Source organism: Anguilla rostrata, chromosome 8, assembly GCF_018555375.3.
Source record: "Anguilla rostrata isolate EN2019 chromosome 8, ASM1855537v3, whole genome shotgun sequence".
NCBI lineage: Eukaryota > Metazoa > Chordata > Actinopteri > Anguilliformes > Anguillidae > Anguilla > Anguilla rostrata.
The window spans coordinates 54,288,929-54,298,928 of record NC_057940.1 but is presented as its reverse complement, the minus strand read 5'-3'; the positions used below and the strand labels follow the sequence as shown (position 1 = coordinate 54,298,928).

The window sequence follows — 10,000 nt, the reverse complement described above, 5'->3', positions numbered from 1 at the left end:
GTTACACAAATGAATCACGGTGCTGCTTTTTTTTCTTTTTTTTTTGCATTAATGACTGCCCCAAAAATAGCGGCCTGTTGTCTTCCTGTGTGTATTTAACACTTCGAGGTGCGAGATGACAAATGCTCTTAACTGAACATTCTAACGATGATGTAACAATCACTGCTGGTAAGTGAAAGCAACGGAGTTCTAGAACACTGACGTAGAATGAAAAAAAAAAAAAAAGAAATTACAAAAAGCCGCTCTTCAAAGGGTTAAATAATAATAAGACGGTGCACGCACACATTTGTTTCACAGGAAGCGGTGATTTTTCTGATAGGGGTCATGAATAATTAAAAATGTAGCGAGACTGAAGAGTAGACTCCACCGCGGCCGTTTGAGCGGGGCTGTGTTTTTTTTGTGGACCAGATGGGTTGTGGATTAAAATCCTGCCCGTCGATATATATGCAGGTATTATTAATGTCACTGTACGAACTGCGAGGACCAGGATGCACGCAGAGCAGGCAAATTACACATCATCTGCATCCTCAGAACACGAGCCTGCTATGAGTTGTGACTCTTTTTTTTACCTTTTTAAAATGGAACCTGAAATTAATACTTCATCATTCCCTCATTTTTCAAATAAAGTAGGTGTTCGATACTTCTGTGAATGAAACATCAAACATAATGATTACTGCAATGAACTTTTTTTTTGGTGGGGTGGGGGGGGGGGGGGTAGAACAGGTAGCCTATGACAGGCAAGAGCATCGTTTGTAAACACAAGGAACAGACAGATTGAAAGGTTTTCCTCCCCTACCTAGAGATGACAGGAGATGCGATTAGTTTCCAGACAAATCCGTAACGGTATCCTCGTATATATCCGTTTCTACTTGATGCTGGACTTGGTGCGAAGGGGTCTCAACCCAATGACCCCCTTGACGGTACGTCCAAAGCGTTTCTCCTCAGAACATCTTCGTTCTTGGTGTTGCTTTTTGGATATATTCTTTGTTGAATTCCTTTCACGTCAGACCATATCTAATGAAGTTGGGATGTGTGTGCGCGTGTGTGTGTCTGTGTGTGTGCGCGCGCGCGCGTGTGTGTATGTATGTGCACAAACGGAGGCTTTGGGTGGCGCTTGTTTCAGTGCATCAAACCGAGCGCGTGTCGCTTGTCACTCTGCATGTTTGTCCGCTTCGACTCGCGGCTGTGCACGTGCAAACCAGTCACCAGTCACGCTAGTAGTGAATGTTAATACCACAAATGAACAAACGAATAACTGGTTAGTTATGTAAAACTTTTGCATTTTCCCGTAGCCTAAAAGTTGACTTACTTAACAACGCGCGTTAGCCTTTTATGCCCCGGATATACTGCGCACGTGCGTGTTGCATGTGTAAAGAAAGCTGTTCGGTGTAGGACGCGTAGACTGCGTTCACGGTTTTGACACCCAAGCCTACACTGTTTGTAGTATTTCTTTCGCGTATGGCAAAACACCGATCGGCAGGTCTGTTTCAAAAGCTTGTATCGAAGTTAGGTGCGCCCGAAGAATCAAGCTTGAAAACCAACGTTTAGCCTTATCAAACGCGTATCTTTTTTTCACCAGTCACGACGCTTACATATAAATAGTCAAAAACCACCTACAACAAAATAACCAAGTGAAGCAGCGGGCAGTGTGATATAGCGAAATAGCAAATAAAACGGTTGAGCTGTGTGCCAAACGTTTGGTATTATAAGCCAGTTTTTTTTCGGATATTGTATGAATCACGCAGGGGGAAAAAATTATCTCAAGTTCCTGCAGGCATTTCAGTTATGAAACCAGCGGCGCTCGTTTCACTTAATATTGAAATTGCCTTTTCAGCAAAGGTAGTCGATTATTACTTGTGGTTCCAAGTCCAAAGTCTCGGCACCATATGCGGTTTGCAAGGTAAGTAGTTTAGTTTTCGGCTTAATTTCAGTCTGAAATTTCAAATCTGTTCACATTTCTAAATGCGTAGACAGCAATTCCTTCATGCCATACACTACAGTGATGTTAAAATGTAGGATAAAGGAAACTTAAAACATCTTTAATTCGTCTAATCTCCATTTACCCATAAAGGTAATACATTGAATATATTTGCAAGGGTTATCTAGCACATCATAGGCCTATATATACATTGTATTTAAAATAATGTTGACTCCTCTTAAAAGGAAGTTACTTGTATTTAAAAATGATAACAATAAAAAATATCTTACAGATTGTATGTTTCTTAAAAGTTTTCCTGTTACTGTTATAATTCCTCGCGAATATTCGGTTCTTTCCTCCACCGACACCCAGCCACGCTCTCCGGCACCAGCAGCGGCTGTTCCGTGGCAGGCAGTCCCGCTGAGAACTCCGTATTTTCGGCCTCTCCTTGGTCTTTTTCACCGGCTCCCCTGCCCTCTACCCTTTCACAATCCCAAAACTGAACCGTAATCCCGCTGCCGTTTCCTCGGTAACCTACAGAATCTCTTCCGAGGCTAAATTCTCTCATGTTTTGGACGTATTGTTTTAATTATTATTATTATATTATGCCTAAAAAGTATGAGCGAGCGAGCGAGGAAACGGTTAATGTTGAAGTAAATAATGATGACAAGATTACTTAATACAATCGCAAACCCAAACAGAGATTAAAAAACAAAATACGTAGGCTAAATCGGCAAATTATTAAAATGCGTAATTGTGCACAGAGCTAACGTTGTGCGGTAATTATATCTATAAACCCACACGAAAAGCCATTGAGACGCAGTGAACTTGAAATTTAGGCTGTAATCCTATTAAGTTGCAACCAACCCAGTTGAAAAAAACTGTGTGTGGGTATACATTCCTCAGACGGCAAGGGCAGGTTATTTGCGATAAGCGTGTTCTTCAGTGTATGGCTGTGTGCCAGCTGTGTGTGCGTGCGTGTGCGTGTCTCTCTGTGTGTGTGCATCCCTTCTATACTAATATGCACTTGGAGGAGGGAGACCAAGGTAGTCCATTAATATTTCGAGGCGTAAAAAAAAAAATCGAGAGCATCCTTCGTCCAGAATTAGCAGCTATCTCCTGAGCGCGCGACACGGAGAGGGCGGGATGCAGATGCCCGTAGTTCGGTTCGGTTGAGGTTCCTGAAACGCAGTCCGTTAGGGGAGGGATCGCCCTTATCTCAGCGCGCGGATCACCGCTCCCAGATCCATCCTCAAGAATCGAGCAACTGTAAGTAAAACGCAGCACCTCAAACGCGATTTAAAAAATAATAAATTGTTGGTGAATTTATCCCCCCCAAAAAAAGTGTCAGCGAACGTGCGCGTCCCGTAAGGATTGTCCTCCTTTTCGGGGGTCGTTTTTCAACATTCTGACTTCATATTCATTAATCCGATTTCGCGCCGGTGGCAAACGCTCTGGTCGCCAGCGGCACGAGGCTGCGCGGAGCTGTCATGCAGGTGTGCCGGGCTGAGTGAACGCTGTCGCCCCTCTTCGCCGTCCCTCCCCCCTCTGTCACTCAGTTTTCGTAAGGGCGGGAGAGGCACAGAAAGAGAGGGAGGGAGGGAGGGAGGGAGAGGAGAAAGTGAGGGGATGTGGATTATCGTAAGTATGAGGCGGCTGGTGAACTTTCATGCTCGCTCTCTCTCACCTCCCTTGGCTTCTCTCTATCTCTCACCCAAAACACACACGCACACACACACGCACACACACAGCACACACGCACACACACAGCACACACGCACACACACAGCACACACACACACATACACACACGCACGCATACGCACGCACACACACACGCACAGCCACCTCACACCACACCACACACACACAACCACACACACACACCACCACGCACCGCACACACACCACACACACACACACACACACACACACACACCGCAACGCACACACACACACACACACACATACACCACGCATACAACGCACACACACACACACACACACACACCATACGCACAGCACACACACACACACACCACCACACATACGCACAGCACACACACACACACACACACACACGCATACCAGCAACACACACACACACACACACACCACACACAACACACACACACACACACACACACGCAACACCACACGCACAGCACACACACAGCACACACACACACGCATACACACACACACAACACACCACACACACACACACACACCACACACACACACACACACACACAACACACACACAACGCACACACCACACAACACACACCACACCACACACACAGCACACCACACACACACACACACACACACAGCCACACGCACAGCACACACACACAGCACACACAGCACACACACACACACACACACACACGGCACACGCACAACACACGCACACAGCACACCACACACAACACACACACACACACCACACACACACACAGCACACACACACAGCACACCACACCACAACGCACACACACGCACAGCACACAGCACACACCACACACACACACACACACACACACACACACACACACACACACACACACGCACACGCACACGCACACGCACACGCACACGCACACCACACTCACACTCACACCACACTCACACTACACACACACACCACACACACACACACACACCACACTCACACACACACACACACACACACACACACACACACACACATACACACACACACACACCCACACACACACACACACACACACCACACAGCACACACAACACAACACCAGCAAAATCACACACGACACACGCTCACCACACACACCACCACACACACACACACACACACACACACACACACACACGCACACGCAACACACACACACACACACACACACACACACACACACACACCACACAGCGCACAACACACACACACACACACACACCCACACACACACACACACACCACACACACACACACACACACGCTCACACACACACACACACACTCACACACACACACACACACGCACACACACTCACACACAGCACACACACACACACACAGCTGCGGGCCTGCAGAGCGTAGAGGCTGGAGAGTGAGTGGGCTGCATTAGAGTATGGTTACACAACAGTTGCGCGCACAGACGCGGTCGACGGGCCGAGCTTCCCACTCGTTTAAGGCTGGATCATAAATCTGAGCGCGGGGCGGGACTCTGCCGCACCGGCGCCCCGGCCGTCTGAACACCGTCCCGCCGCTAAGCGTCACCGCCGCCGCCCTCGTCGCGTCGATTAGCACTTTCGACGATTAGCACTGCTTTTGGCGGGAAAATGTCCATTTTGGAAACGACCGGCTTGTTAACAGAGAAGGATGGAGGACAGAGGCTCACCAATAAGAGAGAGAGAGAGCGAGAGAGAGAGAGAGAGAGAGAGAGGGAGAGAGGTACCTCTGCATTTTTAAAAGATGATCTTATCGCGCGGCTTAGATCTAACGTCACTCCCAAAAAAAAAAAAAACACGCCCATATTTTCACCGCCGTTGTCACACGCATTAATTACAGACACGATCTAAAAACCTGAACGCATTGCGATTTTCCTCTGTCCCCATTAACGAACAGCATTCACGAGCGCTTTGCGCCACAAATGTAATTATACTTTTTTTTTCGGATTTATTATTTTTTTATTGAAATTCGCTTAATTTCTTGAGCGAGCCCATAAATTAAACGAGTGATGTTGTGTAACGTGCGTCAAAGGCTGCAGTTTGGCTTTGGATCAGCTGGAGTTTTTTTTTTTAGATGTCATTACTGTTTGGGTACTTTTGTACTTTTGTACACGGCTGTTTTGCCCCGGAGGGCTGGCAAACAGGTTGGTAAAATTTCACGTGTATGTTCCGTTACATTACATTACATTACAGGCATTCAGCTGACCCTCTTATCCAGAGATACTTGCACAACTTTTTAGTCTTGGAATACAGGCAGTCATAATCTCTGAACCCAAAAATGGTCATAGTCTCGGAACACAGAGAGTCATATTCTCGGAACACAGACAGTAAGAGTCTCGGAACACAGAGAGTCATAGTCTCGGAACACAGACAGTAATAGTCTCGGAACACAGACAGTAATAGTCTCGGAACACAGAGAGTCATAGTCTCGGAACACAGACAGTAATAGTCTCGGAACAGAGAGAGTCATAGTCTCGGAACACAGAGAGTCATAATCTCGGAAAACAAAAATGGTCATAGTCTTGGAACACAAAATTAGTCAGTCTCAGAACACAAAAACGGTGAGATCTTGAGAGATCTGTCTGGAACCAACTAATGTGTAAACGAAGCATAGTCTCGACCAAAGGCTGTGCACAGCAGTCAGGCTCACGCAGGGCTTGCCAGGTCAGCGTAGGCCGCAGGGCTGTGCCAGCAGTAGGCCGCGCCAGGGCTGTGCCAGCTTACACGTTGCTCAGACTCTTGGAGGGGTGGTGCAAGGAAGTGTGGCGCATTTGTGACACGTTTGACAGACGCCTCCTCTCTCAGCTCAACCACTCCCCCCCCCCCCCCCCCCCCGTCTCGCGCTCTACGCGTGAATCAGCAGTTTGGATCGCCGGCTTCATCTCACACCCGCCCTCGCCGAGCCGGAGCGATCGGGCAGGAGGCGTCGGCCACTTCCGGAGAAGTGGGCGGGATTACGTTTTCAGACCCGCGCCACTTTGGCCGGGGCACGGGATGGGGAGGTGCCCCCCCCCCGCCAGCGGAGCGATTCGCCCGGGTCCACCTCCCAGAAGGCCCGGCTTCGGCTTCGCACACGCTCGTGTGCGTCAAAAAAAAAAAAAAAAAAAAAACTACATTTCCCTTACACTGTGGCGAACTCTCAACGGCATAAACTTCAGCGGCGGCCATGCCAGGCTCTCCGAACGGCGCCAACTCTCAGAGGGGGTTTTAAGAGGCTACTGTAACAGAGCCTCGTGTGAAGTGTAGCTGTTGTTGCGCCGTGTTTCCTGTGTCTGAAGCCTCTTCCCGTTAAACAAAATAATTCTGCCTCACTGACAGAGAGAGAGAGAAAAAGGAGGGAGGGAAGAGAGGTTGGGAGAGAGAAAAGGACGGAGAGACTGGTGGACAGCCTGGTTGTTGGGAGGGTTAGAACGAGGTCCGAAAAAATGGGGAATACTGAAACTAGAAAGGGTGACGAATGAGGAAGGAGAGGGTGTGAGCCCTTGCGAGGAAATATATAATTTTAAAATGCATAATTCACACAGGAATATATTTGTGAGGGTGAGGAAAATAGTCAAGGTTAAGGAGTTCTTGAATGTGTATAAATACAGCCACTAAATATCACATCTTTCATTTAAAATGTTTTTCACTACTTTCAGTGAATAGCTAAAAAGGAGTCAATCAATCTGCACCCATAATGCAATTCTTAAATGCCTAATGCTTAATAATGACTTATCCCATCCCTAGAGCTGTCCCACAGTGAGGGTAAGAGCAGGAGAAGAGCTGGAGAAGATAATGATATGATTATCCGGATTAAAATACATTTCGTGATTATGAGAAGACAATTTTTTGAAGCTGGTCTTGGTTTCCATAATATGTACAGTCATTGTCTGCCATTCTTTCTTCCTTCCTTTCGTTTCTTTATTTTACTATTTAAATCACGGGCAAAGTACAGTGTGTACTGCAGACACAAACCCCCCCATTTTACGTTCTCTAATGGTTTAGTCAAACTGGGACTACATTGGCACTTGGACTCAACCAATCAGTGTTTTTCAGGAAGAAAGGGGGGGGGATGAAGGTGCCTACAGTTTCCATGGCAACTGCAAGCCTACGATTTCAACCTTTTAACCCATAAAGCTATGGGGGGTGAGGTGGTGGGGGGGGGGCTGAAAAGGTAGCAGAATAGTAGAAAAAAGGGGGAATAAAAACAGAGAGAGGGGATGAGAGGGAGGAGAAAAAAGAAGTTTAAAAAAATGCTGAGGTATCTCTCTCTCTCCCATTTGTGCGCCTCTGTCCTCCTTCTCTGTTAAACAGTCTGTCGCTGCTCTATAATTATTACCATGGTTACCATCAGATCGGCCATGTGATGCTAGTCCCTTTAGAATTGCATTTTCTTCTTTTTATTAAACTTTTTTTTCCCATTTCCCCCTCTCTCTGTATCACTCTCTTTCGCTGTGGGTTTTCACCTTATGATTTCAATCCCTCTTTCATATTAAAGACTTATTAGGCCCCTATCCTTCTTTCTCTCCTCCCTCTCACCCCCCTCTTTCCTCTCTTTCCTCTCTCTCTCCTCTGCCCCCCTCTCTTTCCCTCTTTCCCCTTCCTCTCTGCCTCTCCCCCTTATCCTCACCTACACCCCTACCATCACTAGTTCTTTCGCTGTTGGCCTGTTCTGATACGGGGCCAAAATATTCACCCTTTTTTGTTGCTGTTTGTGTTCAATATTTTACAAGATTGGCTACAGCAACCAAAACACAGGTGTGCAATTAGGCACAGGTAGAAATAACAAACAGCAGACCGTGGCAAGGACAGCCTCTTTATCCACGGCAACACAAAAATGCAAAATAATAATAATAATATTTATTACTGTTGTTGTCATTATGATGATTATGTTTCTCCAACAGTAAAAATAATCCATAATAGTCACATCCATAACAATACATACACATACATATTATTATTATTATTATTATTATTATTAAGTGTCCTGTGGCTGGCACAAAAGCAGAGAACTACTCCCAATCAATCCCATAATCCACCAGGCATGAGGCCCCTACACTAGCAGCTGTTCCATCCTGCTGCCTGGGGGAGGCGATGATTCCCCCCCCCTTCCTTCCCCACTAACCCCTCTCCCCCCACCCCCCCCGCCCCCGGCCTGGCACAGGACAGAGGACATCCTGAACCCGTTCGCCACCCTGCGCCAAATATCGCCAGCTTCAGGCTGGGCAGTCCCCGTTCCCCTCTCAGCGCCAGCCCTCTGTAGCCAAGGCTTGGGCAGCCCCCCCCCACCACACACACACACACACACACACACACACCCCACCCAGCTCCTACAACATCGCCTCGGATGTGCCAGCAATTACCGCCCACATTTCTGTCCACTCGACACAAAGCAGTACACCGCAAGCGCATCTGATAACTGCCCTGGTTTATCAGCGTACCGTTCGATTCTGATAACTGCCCCGGTTTAGATAACTGCCCTGGTTCATCAGCGTCTTGCTTGGTTCTGATAACTGCCCCGGTTTAGATAACTGCCCTGGTTCATCAGAGTCTTGCTTGGTTCTGATAACTGCTCCAGTTTATCAGCACACCACTCTGTTGTGCTTGTACATGTTTTTCACATTCACGTTTAGGTGTTTAGCAAACACTCTTGTTCAGCACCACGGACAGCACCCGTAGGAACCAGGGGAGAATTCAGCACCACGGACAGCACCCATAGGAACCAGGGGAGAATTCAGCACCACGGACAGCACCCATAGGAACCAGGGTGAAATTCAGCACCACGGACAGCACCCGTAGGAACCAGGGGAGAATTCAGCACCACGGACAGCACCCGTAGGAACCAGGGAGAATTCCGCACCACGGACAGCACCCGTAGGAATCCGGGGAGAATTCAGCACCACGGACAGCACCCATAGGAACCAGGGGAGAATTCAGCACCACGGACAGCACCCGTAGGAACCAGGGAGAATTCCGCACCACGGACAGCACCCGTAGGAACCCGGGGAGAACTCCGCACCACGGACAGCACCCGTAGGAACCCGGGGAGAACTCCGCACCACGGACAGCACCCGTAGGAACCCGGGGAGAACTCCGCACCACGGACAGCACCCGTAGGAACCCGGGGAGAACTCCGCACCACGGACAGCACCCGTAGGAACCCGGGGAGAACTCCGCACCACCGCTCCCCACTCAAGTCTAGACAGCTCCAGGGGAGCCAGTGACTGAACCAGGCAGCCACTCGTGGGGAAGCCTGGGGCTTCCTGAAGCGCGTGCGGGTGATTGGCTGCCTCCGTGCGGCAGGCCCTCAGTTTGGCTGAGAGGCGGAGAGGTTCCTGCAGGACCTCGCTAACCCCTCCTCTTAACCCCTCCATCCGCCGCAGGCGC

The 10,000-nt window shown here is 48.5% G+C and overlaps 1 protein-coding gene across 6 annotated transcripts in view; it reads right to left on the bottom strand.

The window, feature by feature from the left end:
- Positions 1–10,000, bottom strand: part of LOC135262104 (ras/Rap GTPase-activating protein SynGAP-like) — an 81,876-nt gene that overhangs the window by 62,011 nt on the left and 9,865 nt on the right. The window contains exon 1 of one of the 6 annotated variants that reach the window (XM_064348950.1): positions 797–3,483. The exons of the other annotated variants lie outside the window; for them this stretch is intronic. The gene's annotated coding sequence lies outside the window, so the exon portion shown is untranslated. Of the gene's footprint in view, positions 1–796; positions 3,484–10,000 lie in introns of those variants that run through there. 6 annotated transcript variants of the gene reach the window in all.